The sequence below is a fragment of the Callithrix jacchus genome, chromosome 9 (genome assembly GCF_049354715.1).
Source record: "Callithrix jacchus isolate 240 chromosome 9, calJac240_pri, whole genome shotgun sequence".
Classification (NCBI taxonomy): domain Eukaryota; kingdom Metazoa; phylum Chordata; class Mammalia; order Primates; family Cebidae; genus Callithrix; species Callithrix jacchus.
In genome coordinates, this window is record NC_133510.1 from 15,935,212 (window position 1) to 15,955,016 (window position 19,805).

At 51.0% G+C, this 19,805-nt stretch overlaps 2 pseudogenes; one reads left to right on the top strand and one right to left on the bottom strand.

Moving 5' to 3' along the window:
* The first annotated feature begins 2,687 nt into the window (after positions 1–2,687).
* On the top strand, positions 2,688–8,349 carry LOC103795117 (growth/differentiation factor 15 pseudogene; annotated as a pseudogene).
* A 2,581-nt stretch (positions 8,350–10,930) lies between these two features.
* On the bottom strand, positions 10,931–18,572 carry LOC100411086 (leucine-rich repeat-containing protein 25-like; annotated as a pseudogene).
* Positions 18,573–19,805: the final 1,233 nt, after the last annotated feature.

The following is a 19,805-nucleotide window of genomic DNA, read 5'->3' on the forward strand; positions in this document are numbered from 1 at the left end:
CCCATCTCTACTAAAAATACGAAATTAGCCAGGTGTGGTGGCGCACGCCTGTATTCCCAGCTACTCGGGAGGCTGAGGCAGGAGAATTGCTTGAATCTGGGAGATGGAGGTTGCAGTGAGCAGAGTTTGCACCACCGCACTACAGCCTGGCACCTGGCAACAGAGCGAGACTCCATCTCAAAAAAAAAGGTTGATTTCCAGTCAATTTTATGTGGAATGCCGCAACTGATGGCAGTGAAAAAGTCTCATGATGGCCTTCCAAGGGAGCTAGAGAGGTGGCAGGGAGATGGCCCTGAAGAAACTCCTCCCGGGCCCCCATCCTCTGTGTTCCTGGGGACCCTGAAGACACTCTGGTGACCACGATGCTGACGAGGCTTGCCCCCTGGGCCTTGGTTGCCTAACTCATCCGCTGGGCATGCGTTTGAATGGAAGCTGAGGCTTTGTCCAGCCTCTCTGTCACAGACAGGATACAAGCTACAGTGGAATAAGCAGGTACGTTTATTTATTTATTTAGAGATGGAGTCTCGCTCTTGTTGCCCAGGCCGGAGTGCAATGGCACGGTCTCGGCTCACTGCAACCTCCGCCTTCCAGGTTCAAGCGATCCTCCTGCCTCAGCCTCCCGAGTAGCTGGGATTACAGGCGCGCACTACCATGCCTGGCTAATTTTGTATTTTTAATAGAGACCAGGTTTCTCCATGTTGGTCAGGCTGGTCTTGAACTCCCGAACTCAGGCGATCCACCCTCCTTATTCTCCCAAAGTGCTGGGATTACAGGCGTGAGCCACCGCACCTGGCTTATTTATTTGTTTTGTTATTATTATTACTTTTTGGACAGACAGGGTCCCCCTATGTTGCACAGGCCGATCTCAAACTCCTTGGTTCAAGCGATCCTTCTGCCTCAGCCTCCCAAAGTGCTGGGATTGCAGGTGTGAGCACTGCACCCGGCTTTGAGCAGGTGCATTTTCTAAGCAGCTAGGATGCCCCTGAGCATCAGATAAGTTGGAGTCCTCTAGACCCCAGTTCAGCCCAGTAGGAATCCCCTAGGACAGAGGCTAAGTCTGAGACTCTGAGCGCTGGACGCTTAGCTGGGATTGCACAGCAGTGGGTGTATGTTGATCAGGGTAAGACTGGGAGACCCTGTTACTCCTGTAGGGGACTTGCTGGGCGACCCCCCAGTGAGTTATTTATTTTTTTTTTTTTTAGACAGGGTCTTGCCCTGTCACCCAGGCTGGAGTGCAGTGGTGCAATCTTGGCTCACTGCAACCTCTGCCTCCTGGGTTTAGAGATTCTCCTGCCTCAACCTCCTAAGTAGCTGGGACTACAGGTGCACACCACCACACCCAGCTAATTTTTGTATTTTTAGTAGGGACAGGGTTTCACCATATTGGCCAACCTGGTCTTGAACTCTTGACCTCACATGATCCACCTGCCTCAGCCTCCCGAAGTGCTGGGATTACAGGCAGGAGCCACTGTGCCCAGCCCCAGTGAGTTCCTGTGCCTCTTACCTGCCTATGCCTGCCACATGCAGACTCCCTGTAGCCCTCACTACCTGCCTGGCACAACAGCCCTTCCTCTCCATGGCCAGGAATCCTGGGCATTAGAAGAAAGTCTGGGTGCCCCAGGGGGAAGGGTTCTCCTGGGGAGCCGCCTGCCCTTTTACCATCTGGTGGCTGGACGTGACACTGACCTGCCCTGCTCTAAACCCCCAGCTCCCTAACTCTCTGCCACCTCCTCTCTAGGCCTAAATGAAAGTAGATTCACCCCTGCCCCAAGGGAGCTCTGAGTCTGGTGTAGAAAGAGCTGGGCACAGACACTTCTAGCAGGGTCAGCTCTGGGCCAGAGGGAAGGATAGGGTTATGAGTACCCTGCTTAGCCTGGAAAAGGAATGTCAGAGATGACTTCTCGCATGTGGGGCTTTTTTGAATGGGGTTTTGAAGAATGAGTAGGAGTTTCCCAGATGAGGATTAATGACTGCAGTAACACCCAGTTTAACTAGCACCAACTATGTGCCTGGCTGTATGCTAAACCCCTCATTTGACTACCTCTCCAGTGAAAGACTCAGTCCTTGTTTTTCAGGAAACTGAGGCATGGTGGAGAAGAATGACATGTCAAAGTTGCCCTTCCTAGCTCTCTCTAGCACTTTCTCCTCTGCTTTCTTTGTTTTTCACCATCTTTAGCCTTTGACACCAACCAGAGAGGAGGGAGAGGGAATTCTACAAAGGAAGATAGCTGCTGCTTAAGCTCCTGTCTGGAAAATTTGTCACATGGGAATAAATCTTTCTCCAAAAAGACTACCAGGTTGGCCGGGTGTGGTGGCTCATGCCTATAATCCTAGCACTTTGGAGGCAGAGGCAAAAGGATACCTTGAGCCAAGGAGTTTGAGACCAGCCTGGGCAACGCAGTGAAACCCTATCTCTACAAAAAGCTAAAAATATATATATTGGAAAATAGCCGAGCATGGTGGCGTGTGCCTGTAGCCCCAACTACCCAGGAGGCTGAGGTGGGAGGATCGCTTGAGCCCAGGAGGTCAAGGCTGCAGTGAGCTGTGATTGTGCCCCTGCACTCCAGCCTGGGCAACTCAGTGAGACCCTGTCTCAACAACAACAAAAAAGGACTCAGGCTGGAATGGTGTCCTTATTTCATGGGAAAGGATAGAGAGTCCAGAGAGGTGCCCCAGCATCTGCAGGAATGCATCCCCGAGACCTGGCCTGGCCGTGGCCACTGGAATGTACACTCTGTGTGCAGGGTCTGGTGTTGGGGGCAGGGGCACAGCTGGGTGGGAACATTGAGGCTGTAATGCCAGACCCCAGGTGTCCCTGCGGCTCAGACAGCAACCAGCACAGTCATGCCAGCTCCAGGAACCGTGATGCGGCGTTGCTCTCAGATGCTGCTGACGTTACTGATATGGTTGGGGGCACACTGGGGAGCACCCTGCCTCTGCCCGATGAGAGCCTTCCAGGGTTCCTAGGACTCTCGGACAAGCACTCCAGTCCGGATGACTCCAGGTTCCAGCAGTTGCAGAAAAGCCACCAGGACCTCCAGAGCACAAGTAAGACAAAGGAGGACTCAGACCCCGACCTCACCCAAAAGCGCAGGTGAGCTCTCAGAGACCTCCATCCCCAGGACAGCCCCCACGTCTGTTTTCTTTCCTTTTAAAGATGGTCACCAGGCGCAGTGGCTTATACCTGCAATCCCAGCACTTTGGGAGGCCGAGGCAGGTGGATCACCTGAGGTCAGGAGTTCAATACCATTCTGGCCAACATGGCAAAACCCCGTCTCCACTCAAAGTACAAAAATTAGCCAGGCATGGTGGCGAATGCCTATAATCCCAGCTACTCAGGAGGCTGAGGCGGGAGAATCGCTTGAACCTGGGAGGTGGAGGTTACAGTGAACTGAGATGGTGCCGCTACACTCCAGTTTGGGCAACAAGAGTGAGACTCCGTCTCAAAAAAAAAAAAAAAAAGTTCTTATGTTGGGGCTGGGTGCAGTGGCTCACGCCTGTAATCCCAGTACTTTGGGAGGCCGAGGCAGGCAGATCACTTGAGGTCAGGAGTTCGAGACCAGTCTGGCCAACATGACAGAGTGAGATCCAGTCTCTATAACGAATACAAAAATTAGCCAGGCATGGTGGCGCGCGCCTGTAATCCCAGCTACTAAGGAGGCTGAAGCAGAAGAATTGCTTGAACCCGGGAGGCAAAGGTTGCAAAGAGCTGAGATCGCACCACTGCACTCCAGCCTGGGCGACAGAGCAAGACTCCATCTAAAGAAATAAATTCATTTAAAAGAAAAATCCCTTAGGACAGGGCTGAGGCTGAGACCATGAGGGCTGGAGGATTGGCTGGGCTCGCATGGCAGTGGGTGCGGGCTGGGGTAGGGAGAGGCCTGGAGACCCTGTGACTCCAGTGGGGGCCTTGATGTGTGACCCCCAGTGAGTCCTTGAGTCTCTTGCCCACCCATGCCTGTCAAATGCAGACACCCACACACACCCACTATCTGTTCCTTCCTCTCCACAGTCAGGAAGCTGGATGCAGGCACAGACACTGACACCTGGGGCCAGGAATCCTGAGCATTAGAAGGTCTGGGTGCCCCAGGGGGAAGGGCGCTCCTGGGGCACCCCCTGCCCCTCTACCATCTGATGCCTGGACGTCACACCAGCCCACCCTGCTCTAAACCCCGAGCTCCAGCCAGGTGTGGTAGCTCACACCTGTAATTCCAGCACTTTGAGAGGCCACGGTGGAGGATCACGAGGTCAGGATATCAAGACCAGTCTGGCCAATGTGGCAAAAACCCGTCTCTACTAAAAAGTACAAAAATTAGCTGGGCATGGTGGTGCGCACCTATAATCCCAGCTACTCAGGAGGCTGAGGCAGGAGAATTGCTTGAACCTGGGAGGCAGAGGTTGCAGTGAGCCGAGATGGTGCCACTGTACTCCAGCCTGGGAGACTCCATATGAAAAACAAAAACAACCCAGCTCCTTAATTCTGTGCCACCTCCTCTCTGGGCCCACAAGGGCAGATTCATCCCTGCCCTTGAGGAACCACCAGTCTCGGGTCAGCAGAGCTGGGTACAGACACTTCCAGTGCGGTGGGTTGTAACTGTGATAGGTCTGTTGCTTCATGCACTCAGCGAGTCAGCAGCTGAGAAACTGGGTTGCCACATGGAAAAAGGTTTAATCTAACTGGCACGGTGGCTCACACCTGTAATCCCAGCACCGTAAGAGGCTGAGGCAGGTGGATCACCTGAGGTCAGGAGTTCAAGACCAGCCTGGCCAAAAAGATGAAACCCCATCTCTACTAAAAATACAAAAATTAGCCAAGTGTGACGGCACGTACCTGTAATCCCAGCTACTATGGAGGCTGAGGCAGGAGAATTAATTGAACCCCGGAGGTGGAGGTTGTAGTGAGCTGAGATTGCACCACTGCACTCCAGCCTGGGCCACAGAGCAAGACTCTGTCTCAAAAAAAAAAAAGGCCAGGCACAGTGGCTCATGCCTGTAATCCCAGCACTTTGGGAGGCGGAGGCCAGCGGATAACTTGAGGTCAGGAGTTTGAGACCAGCCTGGCCAAAATGGTAACACCCCATCTCTATTAACAATCCAAAAAATTAGCCAGACATGGTGGTGCACACCTGTAATCCCAGCTGCTTGGGAGTCTGAAGCAGGAGAATCACCTGAACTCGGGAGGCAGAGGTTGCAATGAGTTGAGATCTTGCCACTGCACTCCAGCCTGGGCAACAGAGTGAAACTCCATCGCAAAAAAAAAGTCTGAGTGAGGTATCTCACGCCTGTAATCCCAGCACTTTGGGAGGCTGAGGTGGGCAGATCGCCTGAGGTCAAGAGTTGGAACCAGCCTGACCAATATGGTGAAACACTGGCTCTACTAAAAATACAAAAGTTAGCCAGGCATGGTGGTGCGCACCTGTAGTCCCAGCTACTCGGGAGGCTGAGGCAGGAGAATTGCTTGAACCCAGGAGGCAGAGGTTGCAGTGAGCCGAGATCAGGCCATTGCACTGTAGCTTGGGAGACAGAGTGAAACTCTGTCTCAAAAAAAAAAAAAAGAGGTTTAATCATAGGCCACCCTAGGTTTAGGGCAAGACTCGCTCTGTCTCCCAGGCTGGAGTGCAGTGGCATGATCTCAACTCATTGCAACCTCCGCCTCCCGAGTTCAGGTGATTCTCCTGCCTCAGCCTCCCAGGGAGCTGGGATTACAGGCTAGCACCACAACTGGTTAATTTCTGTTTTTTTGTTGTTGCTGTTTGTTTGTTTCATTTTTTGTTTGTTTGTTTTTTAAGTAGATACAGGGTTTCATCATGTTGGTCAGGCTGGTCTTGAACTCCTGACCTCAGGTGATCCACCCACCTTGGCCTCCCAAAGTTCTGGGATTGCAGTCACGAGCCACCGCGCCTGGCCTGGGGCTAGAGTTTTTAAGGTTTTGGAGTGAGCTGAAGCGTGGAGGTCATTGCTTGGTGAAAGAGTGCAGGCGGTGAAGTCACAGACAGGAAGCAACTGTATTCTCACGCAGATGCCGTTCCTCTGTGGGGTCTCCACACTGGTGGGCTCCAGTGGTTAAGCTGGAATTTGGGATTTCAAAACATCTTAAGCAATTCGTAAACAAAAGTCTTATGATGTTTTGGGGTGTGGAGTATGGGGTGTGGGCATGGTTCCTGCCCTGGGCTGAGTCCAGGATCCAGGAAAAAGAATGGGGGAGTGGTGCATGGAGAGAGGTTTGTGATGGGCAGAGCCAGCTGGCACTCGTTCTGAATCTGATGCAATTGCTTGTGAAGGCACTGCTAATGTCACATGCAACAAGTGCCTTGTTAACAGGGGAGGAGACTATTTTCCCCAGCTCTGTACCTTCCACAGAGGCTCCAGGGATGCAGGGCACCGGACGATGTCTGGGCTGTGCTGGGACCCAGGAGGGGGTCAAGTAGAAGGGTGCCCTCTTAGCCCGCCCTAAACCCACCTGAGCTGTGTGACTCCCGGCAAACCTCTCACCCTTGCTAGGCCTAGCAACTAGCTTAGGGCACCCTTAAACCCCAGTGTCCCCAGTCTCCCTGACACCTGTACCAGCCTGAGGGGCTGTGATTCTTAGAGGCCTGGTAGTCTGGAATGGGATGGGCTTGGTAATCTTCATTTCTCAGGAAATGAAACCTGTAATCCCAGCACTTTGGGAGGCCAAGGTGAGAGCATCCCTTGAGGCCAGACATTGAGACCAGGCTGGGCAATATAGCAAGACCCATCTCTAACAGAAAAGCTTAAAAAATTAGTCGGATGTGATAGTGCATATCTGTAGTCTCAGTTATTCAGGAGGCTGAGGCAGGAGGATCACTTGAACCCAGGAGACCGAGGCTGCCCTGAGCCATGAGCACACCACTGCACTCCAGCCTGGGCAACAGCAAGTCCATAATTAATAAATAAATAAGTGAAGTAAGTGAGTTTTTGCCAGAAAAAAAGCAGTCCACGGCCGGAATCTCAGACTGTCTAAATATCAGATATACATTAATTCCTTCAAGTATTTACTAAGCATCTATTGTGTGCCAGACGGTGACAACCAAGCTGAGTCTAAGTAGGGAATATGAACGATTCACAACGAAATAAAATAGGTGCTTCCAATTTTAGGCAGGCTGGAAGGGAGAGGAGGAGCCAGCTGTGCTGAGATTCAGGAGAAATGCTGCTTTTTTCGAGAGGGAGTCTTCCTCTGTTGCCCAGATTAGAGTGCAGTGGCGCGATCTCAGCTCACTGCAACCTGCGCCGCCCGCATTCATGCGATTCTCCTGCCTCAACCTCCCGAGTGGCTATCACAGGCGCCAGCCACCATGCCGGCTAATTTTTTGGTATTTTTAGTAGAAGTGAGGGTTTCACCATATTGGCCAGGCTGGTTTTGAACTCCTGACCTCAAGTTATCCGCCCTCATCGGCCTCCCAAAGTGTTGGGATTACAGGCGTGAGCCACCGCGCCCGGAGGGGAAAAATGCTCTTGGTAGGGGAAATAACTTGTGCAAAGGCCCCGAGGTGGGATCCAGCTTGACCTGTGGGTGACCAGCTTCTCTATCTGTCTTCCCACAGTGCAGCTGGGGTCTGGCGGCCACCTGCACCTGCGCATCCCCTGGGGCCGCCCTGCCCGAGGGGCTCCCCGAGGCCTCCAGGCTTCACCCGGCTCTGTTCCTGCTGTCCCCGACGGCTTTAAGGTCGTGGGACATGAAGCGCCCGCTGCGTCTTGGTCCGCCCAGTCTCCTGTTGGAGCTGCACTTGCGGGAGCGAGCCGCCAGGGGGCGCCGCGCGACGGGGACCACTGTCCGCTCGGCCCGGGCGTTGCTGCCGCCTGCACACGGTCCGGGCGTTGCTGGAAGACCTGGGCAGGGCCGATTGGGTGCTGTCGCCGCAGGAGGTGCAAGTGAGCATATGCATCGGCTCGTGCCCGAGCCATTTCCAGGCGGCCAACATGCACGCGCATATCTAGACGAGCCTGCACCGCCTGAAGCCCTACTCAGTGCCAGCGCCCTGCTGCGTGCCAGTCAGCTACAGTCCCTCCATGGTGCTCCTGCAAAAGACCCACAGCGGGATGTCGCTCCAGACCTACGACGACCTCTTAGCCAAAGACTGCCACTGCGCATGAGCAGCCCTGATCCTCCACTGTGCAGCAGCGCGGGGGCGCGACCTTGGTGGTCCCGGACTGTAGAATGGGCTCAAGGGTCCTGGGACACCCGATTCCCACCCAAACAGCTGTATTTATATGTCTGTTATTTATTATTCATTTATTGGGGTGATCATCCTGGGGACTCGGGGGCTGGTCTGATAGAACTGTGTGTTTATTTAAAATTCTGGTGACAAAAATAAAGCTGTCCGAACCATTCCCTGTGGTGTCCAGGATAAGGGAAGGTGACCTTGGGAAGATCCTCCTCTCCCGGGCCTCAGTTTCTCTAGGAGACCTGGGATGCGGTGAGTGGAGAGGCTCAAGACATGAGTGGGAAGGTGTTCTCGGGGATGCCAGGACACCTGTGAGCTCCAAGAGCAGCCTTGGGCATTCCCGACCCTCTGTCTCTATTTATCTCCCTGCTTCTGTGTCTTTTTTATTTCTTTGTTTTTTAGACTCTGTTGCCCAGGCCGTCATGCACTGGCACAATCACGGCTCACTGCAGCCTCAACCTCCTGGGCTTGATCGATCCTCCCACCTCAGCCACCTGAGTAGCTAGGACTGCAGGCATCCGCCACCATCCCTGGGGAATTTTTGTACTTTTTGTAGACACTGGGTTTCGCCATGTTGCCCAGGATGGTGTTTCTGTTTCTGAAAGAGCTGAGACCTCTCATCAGTTTCCCTCCATCTTTCCTCATTCCTCAGAACTTCCCTTTTTAGGGGCTGAGGCAGAGGTATCTGTCTCTGTCTCTATCACCATCCTGTTGTCTCTTCCCACATGGGAGTCACCTTTCCATACAGGCAGCTCACAGCCACGTCTATCTGCCACCAAGTGCCTTGTTTTGCAGCACTGTCCCTAACTTGAGGGGTGAGTTCATCACCCCTCCTGTTTGTGGCACTTCCATGTTAGTGACACCTCATTCTTTCATATATAAAGAGCAGGGAGAAACAAATAAGTTGTGAAGAATATTTTCATACACAACATATCTCCCAGGTTATATATACTTCCTGTTTAGGATCTTGGAATTCTGAGGTGTGCTGAGTCAAGCCCCCTCCCCACACCAAACTGCCTGTCCATCCTGAGTCTGAAAGGAATGCTGATGGGTGTCTTGGGGGACAGAGTACCCACTTCCAGCAGTGAGGTGCATCTGCTGGGAATGCCACCACCCAGAAGCCACCCTGAATGACTGCAGGTGCTCCTTAACATATTCAGTGAGTACCCACCTTATGCCAGGCCCTGGGCACAGCAGTGAGAAGACACACAAGAACCACCCCATGTTTTGAAGCTCAGCTGAGAGACTGGCCCAGGAGTTGGAGGCTGCAGTGAGCTATGAGAGTGCCACTGCAGTCCAGCCTGGGCACAGAGTGAGACCCCATGTCTTGGAAGAACTTTCAGAGAGAAAAAGTGGAGGCAGGCGGCATTCTAGGTGAAAGGACTGGTGCAAGAAAGGAAAGCTTCCGGAGGGAGGTGGTGTGGTCAGGAAGAGGCTCATGGGAGCAGCACGGGAAAGGGCAGTGAGGTGGGCGGGGCTGGATCACACAGGCCCCAAACACCAGGCTGAGGGTCCAGGACAATAGGGAGCCATGGAGGATGTGGAAGCAGGGGAGGAGCAAGATCCGATTCATGAGTTGTAAGATGGAAGTTAATGACGTCTGGGAGTCATTCACTCTGCCTGAGAAGAAACCAGGGACAGCTTCTCAGAGGAGGTGGCATTGCACCAGGGCCTTGAAGAACTTTCTCAAAAAAAAAAAAAATATATATATATATATATATATATATATGTGTACATATATATATATATATATATATGTGTACATATATATATATAATTATGTGTATATATATACTTTCTCAAAAAAAATACATATATATATAATGGGGCCGGGTGAGGTGGCTCATGCCAGTAATCCCAGCACTTTGGGAGCCCAAGGTGGGTAGATCACTTGAGGTCAGTTCAAGACCATCCTGGCCAACATGGCAAAACTCCGTCTCCACTAAAAATACAAAAATTAGCTGTGTGTGGTGGCGAGCGCCTATAATCCCAGCTACTCAGGATGCTAAGGCAGGAAAATTGCTTGAACCCAGGAGGCAGAGGTTGCAGTGAGCTGAGATTGCAGCACTGCACCCCGGCCTGGGGGACAAGAGCAAAACTTTGTCTCAAAAAAAAAAAAAGAAAGAAAAGAAAAAGACAGAAGAAAGAAAAGGAAGGAAGGGAGGGAGAAAGGGAGGGAGGGAGGGAAGGAGGGAAGGAAGGGAAGAATCCAGGTGTGGTGGTTCACACCGAAGAAAGAAAAGAAAAGCAGGAAAGAAAGAAAGGGAGGAGAAGAGAGAGAAAGAAAGAAAAGAAGGAAGAAGAAAAGAAAGAAAGAAGCTGGGCACGGTCACTCACACACCTGTAATCCCAGCATTTTGGGAGACTGAGGCAGGTTGATCACTTGAGGTCAGGAGTTCGAGACCAGCCTGGCCAAGATGGTGAAACCCCGTCTCCACTAAAAATACAAAAATTAGCCAGGTATAGTGGGGGCGCTGTAATACCAGCTACTTGAGGAGGCCAAGGCAGGAAAATCACTTGAACCCGGGAGGCAGAGGTTGCAGTGAGAGATTGCACCACTGCACTCCAGCCTGGGTGACACAGTGAGACTCTGTCTCAGGGAAAAAAAAAAAAGAGGGATGTGGTGCGGAGCAATTTGGGAGTCTTGGATGGAGACTTGGTCTTGGAGCTCACAAATCCTCACCTTGAGGAACACACTAATCCTGAGCCAGCAGCCTCATCAGCCTCAAAGCATTTATTGAGCACTGCTGGCACAGCCACAGGAGGGTGATGACAGGGTTCACGCAGTGACCTCCTGTCCCCTTGTTGGGGGTCTCTCCTCCTCCCCCTCTAGGAGGTGAGGGGCTGAGGAGTGGCGTGGGGGATGGGGAGAGGGTGGCAGAGCCCCCTGGGGCCTCAAAGACAGTCCTTTCCTGTCCCCATTCTTCAGATGGAGAAACTGAGGCCACAGAGGAGTTGAAATGTCCTGAATCACCCGGCAAGGACTGGAGCGGGTCTGGGTGGAGGTTGGGACATCTTGGGCTCAGCGCCAGGGGATCACATACTCCTCATCATCCACTGGGGCCCGGCCCAGTGACTGCAGCTTGCAGTAGACAGGCTGGGAGGCCAGGTCGACGTCCTCATAGTTCATGTTAAAGTCATTGTCCTCTGAAGGATGAGCCCTGTGTGGACAGATAGACCAAGGGTAGGTGGGGGAGGGGGAGGACTCAGGGGGCAGGCACACGAGCTTTGAGAAAGTTCAGAGTGGGCCAGGTTCCGTGGCTCATGCCTGTAATACAGCACTTTGGGAGGCTGAGGTGGGCGGATCACCTGAGGTCAGGAGTTTGAGATCAGCCTGGTGTAACACCATCTTTTTTTTTTTTTAAACAAAGTCTTACCCTGTCGCCCAGGCTGGGGCACAGTGGCGCAATCTCGGCTCACTGCAACCTCTGTCTCCCAGGTTCAAGCAATTCTACTGCCTCAGCCTCCTGAGTAGGTGGGATTACAGGCATGAGCCACCATACCCAGCTAATTTTTGTATTTTTAGTAGAGATGGGGTTTCACCATCTTGGCCAGGCTGGTCTTGAACTTCTGACCTCGTGATCCAGCCGCCTCCGCCTCTCAAAGTGCTGAGATTATAGGCATGAGCCACCAGCGCCTGTCCGAAACCCTGTCTTTACCAAAAATACAGGGCCTGTCCGAAACCCTGTCTTTACAAAAATTAGCCAGGCATGGTGGCACACATCTGTAGTGCCAGCTACTCAGGAGGCTGAGGCAGGAGAATCGCTTGAACCCAGGAGGTAGAGGTTGCAGTGAGCCGAGATTGTGCCACTGTACTCAGGCCTGGGCAACAGAGCAAGACTGTCTCAGAATGAAAAAAAAAAGAATTTCAGAGTAGCTGAGTCCACCCTGAATGTTTACATAGGGGAAAGTGAGGCACGGGGTAGTGTTCTGACTCCCAGCCAGCCCCACCCCTGAGGAAGCTGGGGGAGGGGAGTGATTCAGGGAAGGTTCTGGGGATTAACGCTGCCATCAGGGGACCCTGAACCCTTTTTCCTTCCTTAAAAATGAGATAGCGGCCAGGCACAGTGACTCATGCCTGTAATCCCAGCATTTTGGCCGGCTGAGGCAGGAGGACCACTTGAGGCCAGGAGTTTGAGACCAGCCTGGGTAACACGGTGAGACCCTCCGTCTCTACAAAAAATAAAAGCATTATCCAGGTGTGGTGGCCTGCGCCTGGAGTCCCAGCTACTCGGGAGGCTGAGGTGGGAGAATTGCTTGCGCCCAGGAGGTGGAGGTTGCAGTGAGCTGTGATCACACGACTGCACTCCAGCCTGGGTGACAGAGGGAGACCCCATCTCAGAAAACCAAAAATTGAGGTAGCTGTTTATTATTATGTTAAAATCTAAATTTTTGTTTCCTCTTGAAAAATCAGAAACTCTGGCCACGTCGGTCACATGGTCACAAGTGGCTGCAGCAAACTGTCTGCTCTTTCGGATGGGAAACGTTTTCACCTCCAAAGCAACTGACTGTGTGGCCGTCGTATCTAAAAGTAAGTCTCAGAGCCTCAGTTTCTGCATCCATAAAATTGGTCGAGGAGCAGGGAGTCACTTAGGAATAGTTGTTAAGGTCAGCAGAACCCCCAGAGGACTTTCCTGCCTCCTGAACATTCTTTTCTCTTTCCTGTTTTTTTTTTTTGGTTTTTGTTTTTGTTTTTTAAATGGAGTCTCATTCTGTCCCCTGGCTGGAGTGCAATGGGGTAATCTCGGCTCACCACAACCTCCGCCTCCCAGGTTCAAGCAATTCTCCTGCCTCAGCCTCCCAAGTAGCTGGGATTATAGGCACACGCCACCATGCCTGGCTAATTTTTGGATTTTTAGTAGAGGCTGGGCTTCACTGTGTGTGGGCCAGGCTGGTTTCGAACTCCTGACCTCACAATCTGCCCTCCTCCACCTCCCAAAGTGCTGGGATTACAGGTGTGAGCCACCGTGCCCGGCTGCCTCCTGAACGTTCTAACTCCACCCCAGCTCCTCTTGTAAAAAGGGCCAAATCCCAGCACTTTGGGAGGCCAAGGTGGGCAGATCACCTGAGGTCATGAGTTCAAGACCAGCCTGGCCAACATGGCAAAACTCCATCTGTACTAAAATTACAAAAATTAGCTGGCTGTGGTGGCAGGCTCCTGTAGTCCCAGCTACTCAGGAGGCTGAGGCAGGAGAATTGCTTGAACCCAGGAGGCAGAGGTTGCAGTGACCCAAGATCGTGCCACTACACTCCAGCCTGGGAGACAGAGCAAGACTCAGTCTCAAGAAAAAAAAAAAAAAAAGAAGCCAGGCACAGTGGTTCACTCCTATAATCCCAGCACTTTGGGAGGCCAAGGCGGGTGAATCACCTGAGGTTAGGAGTTCGAGACTAGCCCGAGCAACATGGAGGAAACCATGTCTCTACTAAAAATGCAAAATTAGCTGGATGTGTTGGTGCAAGCCTGTAATCCCAGCTACTTGGGAAGCTGAGGCAGGAGAATTGCTTGAACCTGGGAGGCGGAGGTTGTGGTGAGCCGAGATGGCACCACTGCACTCCAGTCTGGGCGACAGAGCAAGACTCCATCTCAAAAACAAAAAAATGGGCAAAAGGGCCACTTTGGGTAAGCAGCATCTATCAGTCATTTACACTCTAGTATGAATTTGAGACAGAGTGAGACTCTGTCTCAAAAAAAAATGTCAGCCGGGCATGGTGGCTCACACCTGTAATCCCAGCACTTTGGGAGGCTGAGGTGGGTAGATCACCTGAGGTCAGGAGTTCAAGACCAGCATGACCAATATGGTGAAATCTCATCTTGAAAAAAAACAATGTAGGGCGGAAATGACACATTCAATTCTAAACCCAATGCTTCTGGAGGCCAGGTATATAAAGGAGGCTGATCTGGTAACCTCAGAGACAGGGAGGCCACAGTGAGCATCAGAGCAGAAGCTGCCTTTGTGCGCTGTGTCTTCAGCACCCTGCTGCAGACCACTTCTGCTTTTGAGCCATGTCTACATCTGCTTTGCATATTCCCTCCTTTCTCAACAGTGGTCTCCCGATAGCCTCCCCACGTCCTGGCATGAACTCTACTGTCTAAACACAGCCCGGACCCATGATCATGGCCCCTTCCAGCTCGGTCCTCCCTGTTCCTTCTAGGCCTCAGCTTTCAAGTCATCCCTCTCAAAAACCATACATAGCAAATTCTCTGTTCTTTTCTACCCCTGGGTCTCTGTCCCTGAGGGGGGTTCCACCCCTTGAAATTCCCTCCACTCCCTTTTTCAACCCAGAAAAGCTTTTTTTTTGAGGCAGAGTCTCACTCTGTCACCCAGGCTGGAGTGCAGTGGTGTGATCTCAGCTCACTGCAACCTCCACCTCCTGGGTTCAAGCGATTTTTTCCTGCCTCAGCTTCCCGAGTAGCTGAGATTACAGGTGCCCACCACCACAGCTGGCTACTTTTTGTATTTTTGGAAGAGACAGGCTAATATTTTGTATTTTGGGTTTCACTATGTTGGTCAGGCTGGTCTTGAACTCCTGACACAGGTGATCTGCATGCCTTGGCCTCCCAAAGTGCTAAGATTACATGCGTGAGTCACCACACCCACCACCAACCTAGAAAACTTCAACTCATTTGTCTCAGCCCAGCAAAATCATCTAGAGGCTGACTGCGGTGGCTCACACCTATAATCCCAGAACTTTGGGAGGCAGAGACATGAGGATTGCTTGAGGCCAAGAGTTTGAGACCAGCCTGAGAAATATAACAAGACCCCCATCTTTACAAAAAATACAAAAATTAGGCTTGGTGCGGTGGCTCACACCTGTAATCCTAGCACTTTGGGAGGCTGAGGCATGTGGATCACGAGGTCAGGAGACCGAGACCATCCTGGCTAACATGGTGAAACCCTGTCCCTATTAAAATATTTTAAAAATTAGCTGGGCATGGTGGCACCTGCCTGTGGTCCCAGCTACTCAGGAGCCTGAGGCAGAAGGATCACTTGAGGCCAGGAGTTTGAGGCTGCAATGATCTGTGATCACACCACTGCACTCCAACCCGAGCGACAGAGTGAGACTATCTAAAAAAAAAAAAAAAGTCATCTAGAGGTGATGGGACTTTGTAGAGCATCGTTTTATCATCTCGTATGTGTCGTGGGGACATGGAGGGCTGTCCCCATTCTATGGAAAGAGAAATGGAGGTTCAGACACAGCCCTGGGTCACACAGGATCTGGGCTTATGCTGCTGATGGCCACCACAGAGCCCCAACTCTGCCCAAGCAGTCACCTCCTCTCTCCCCATCCTTGGAGGCCAGAAACCGGGTTTACAGGTCATGAAGGGGAAGTTTGTGCCATATATGGGAACTCACTTAATTCTTATCCGGACACACTAAGATACGGGCTATAATTCTCCCCCATTTTATTTTATATTATTTTTGAGATGGAGTCTCACTCTATCACCCAGGCTGGAGTGCAATGGCGTGAACTCGGCTCACTGCAACCTCGGACTCCCGGGTTTGAGTGACTCTCCTGCCTCAGCCTCCCCAGTAGCTAGGACCACAGGCACCTGCCATCACGCTTATACAAAATAATTTTTGTATTTTTAGTAGAGATGGGGTTTCACTATGTTGGCCAGGCTGGTCTCAAACTCCGGACTTCAAGTGATCTGCCTGCCTTGGCCTCCCAAAGTGCTGGGATTACGGACACGAGCCAGTCTTCTCCCATTTTATAAGTGAGGAGACCGAGGCTTAGAGAAGTAAAGCTACTCGTCTAAGATCCCACAGCCTGCAAGTGGCAGAGCTGGGATTTTGTTTTGTTTTGAGACAGAGTCTCACCCGGTCGCCCAGGCTGGAGTGCAAACAATCTTGGCTCACTGCAACCTCTGCCTCCAGAGTTCAAGCGATTCTCCTGCCTCAGCCTCCCGAGTAGATGGAACTACAGGCGTGTGCCACCACCCCTGGCTAATTTTTTTTTTTTTTTTTTTTTTTTTTTTTTTTTTTTTTTGGTATTTTTAATAGAGACAGGGTTTCAGTATGTTGGTCAGGCTGGTCTCGAACTCCTGACCTCATGATCCGCTCACCTCGACCTCCCAAAGTGCTGAGACTACAAGCATGAGCCACTGCGCCCGGCAGAGCCGGGATTTGAACCCCGGTTATCTGGGTGTGGAGCTTTGCTATTCGCCACTTGGGCAGGTGTCTTCATGGGTTACTTACCCCTGTCCGGCCCACTGGTGCTCGGCTCCTGGCTGGCCCACAAACATGTTTTCATAGTTGGGAGTGGAGGGGTGGGTGGGGTGACCACTTGGGGCTTGCGGGAGTTCCTGCTGCCGTACGGTGGCTGCAAGCCTGAACGGGGCTTGGGCCCATCCTGAGCAGCCCAGGGCTTGTCCGGGTCCAAACTTCTGGCCACGCGGCGCCGCCAGAGTCTCCAGGCCAGCAAGGGGCCAGCGATGGCAAGTCCGAGAAGCAGGCACCCGCTGGCCGCCGCCGCCGCGATGATCGCAGGGGCCAGGCCGGGGGCGCAGCTGACCTCCAGGAAGGCAGAGAGGTTGCGCTGGGAGCTGGTGGCTGTGTCCCAGCAGAGCAGGGGCGTCCGGCCAGAGCAGTTGTCTCTCCGGACTTCATGCCGGGACGCCAGGGCACAGCCCCGGTCGGCCTGCAGGTCCATGTCACAGCGGGCGGCCAGCGCCCGGTCCACACGGGACAGGGGGTTTTGTAGCACATTCAGGAGCTGAAGCTTCCGCAGGGAGGCGGAAAACGTCCCTGGGAGCTCCCGCAGCCCGTTCCCAGACAGGTCCAGAAGAAGCACTTCGCGGCCCGCAGAGACTGGTTCTGGGCAGGCTCAGGCCAAGGCCGCCGAAGTTCAGGCACGTGTCCCTGAACTCCGTGTTCCAGTCCACATCCGCGGAGGAGACGGCGCACGACAGTTCCCGGCTGTCTGACCCCGGCAGCAGCAGCGTTCAGGCCATGGCGTCCCCATTCAAGCAACCTACACAGAGACACCGGAATCCAAGCCCAGACCTCAGCCCTGCGGCCGCCCTCGCCTTCACCGCTAGAGTTTACTATTAAAGCTCAGCCCAGCGCAAGCCACTTCTGAAATGGTAAAACGCAGCCCCGGTCTGGTCGCCTCCTCAGCCTTACCTTTTGGGTCCCACTGGCATGCTTTTGCCTCGGCAATGCTGGAAAAGCCACAGCATCGCCCTCTCAAGAGGGTTCCACTTTTAATTTAAAAGTCAGCTGGGTTTGGTGACACATGCCTGTGGTCCCAACTACTCCGATGGCTGAGGTGGATGGAGAGCTTCAGCCTGGGAGGTTGAGGCTGCAGTGAGCTGTGGTCGTGCCATTGCACTCCAACCTGGGCGACAGAGTGACACTCTACCTCCAAAAGAAAAAAAGGAAAACTTACACTTAGTAAAAATTATAGCTTTGTCATTCTATACGGATAAACTTCAAATGTCTTGCAAATAGAAAAGCAAGTTACAAAAGAATGGACAGTCCGAAACCATCTGCATATAATTTTAAAACATGCAAAACAACTTATTTAGAGATGTGTATGTATTAAAAATGTGAAAAATACATGGAGGTGATAAAACAGGTTAGCGGTTGCTTCCTGGGTGTTGGGGGAGGGAAGAGATGCCTGTTGGAAGTGTGAGTCAGAGTTCTTCATATTGTTTATGCTCTTGTTTTGCAAAAGTCCATAAAAATAAAGGTCTATCCATCTGATTTTATTCTGCTATTATGTAATATCTTGAAAGATTTTATAGTTGTTTTTATCAGAACTCAAAGTAACTATGTTCTCTAGAAGAAAATATTTGTTCTTAAAGTGTTTATATTGTCCAAATAAAATTCTCACGTAAAGAGTTTGTGCATAATTTTGTCTACATACTGTCCAAGTATCTTAAAACAATTTCTTTTATCTCTTTTTTTGTAGATTGTAGATGTCCTTATGGAACACAATCTGATTCAGCAATGTGCCGCGTTCTTGCTTGATGTGCTGAAGAAAAATCGCCCATCTGAAGGTCCCTTGCAGACGCGGTGACTTGAGATGAACCTTATGCGTGTGCCTCAGGTATGTGTTCTAATGCTTTTTAGACCTGTTTCCAACATTGCTTTAATAATCGTGCAGAGCACAATATCAGATTGTTATTCAAAGCTACTGAGATGCCTACTCCTTATATAAGAACATTTAGCTATTATATATTCTTTTGTACTTTCTTTTACCAGTTCACTATTAAACCTTAATCTGTAATGTGGATATTGAATTACTCATATAAATGGGATGGACAATAAACTTACCTTGTTTGTGGTTTTACAGGTTGCAGATGCTATTCTAGGCAATCAGACGTTCACGCATTATGACCGGGCTCATGTTGCTCAGCTGTGTGAGAAGGCTGACCTACTGCATCATGCGTCAGAACCCTTCACTGATTTACATGATATAAAATGTGCAGTGGTTCACACCCATCTTCTTAACCCTGAGGTATTTTAGTTTCTTACCTAATAGATGGTGTTAGTTGTGATTAATGGGTACACTGAAAATGTGTTTGTGGTTCTAAATATTAAGATTTTCACACCTCCATAAGTTTCACGTTGTTTCATTCATTCATTCATTCATTCATTTTATCTTATAGTGGTTAGTGAATTACTTTGGGTCCTTCTCAGTAGAAGACTCCCTAGAATGTCTCAGGGCCATGCTGTCTGCCAATATCCATCAGAATCTGAAGATCTGTGTTCAGGTGGCTTCTAAATATCATGAACAACTGTCAACTCAGTCTCTGATTGAACTTTTTGAATCTTTCAAGAGTTTTGAAGGTAATTAGGAGTTTTTGAGTCTGTAAAAAGTACTTAAAATAGCCAAAAAGAGGTATGCTTATGATCCGGCTATTGGAAATTTGGTCTTTCTAAAAATTTGGTTCTATGGGACATTTTAATTTTTTAAGTTTTTTTATTCAATAAATGTTGCCAGCCAGGCATGGTGGCTTACGCCTGTAATCCCAGCACTTTGGGAGGCTGAGGCAGGTGGGTCACAAGGTCAGGAGATCAAAACCATCCTGGCCAGCATGGTGAAACCCCATCTCTATTAAAAATACAAAAATTAGCTGGGCGTGGCGGTGTGCACCTGTAGTCCCAGCTACTCAGGAGGCTGAGGCAGGAGAATGGCTTGAATCTGGAAGGTGGAGATGTAGTGAGATGAGATTGCACCATTGCATTCCAGCCTGGCAACAGAGCAAGACTCTGTCAAAAAAACAAAAACAAAAACAAAGAGAACACCATCTCTTGAGAACCCACTCACTATCATGAGAACAGCAGCATGGGGATGGTGCTAAGCCATTCCTGAGAAATCCACCCTTACAATCCAATTACCTCCCACCAGGCTCCACCTCCGACACTGGGGATTATAATTCAGTGTGAGATTTGGGAAGGAACACAAACTATATCAGAGAAGTTCTTCCAAAAGAAACACAATTGCCTTCAATCCCCTGAGTGAAATCTCATTAACCAGGGAAGATTAATCACTCAAGAAAAACTAAGGTCGTTCCTATGCCTGTCTAGACAGACTTTTTGGCTCTTCGTCTGTGGCTGTCACCTGAGAGGCTTTATCTGCATAATAAGGCAACCCTTGCATACAGTGGAGTTC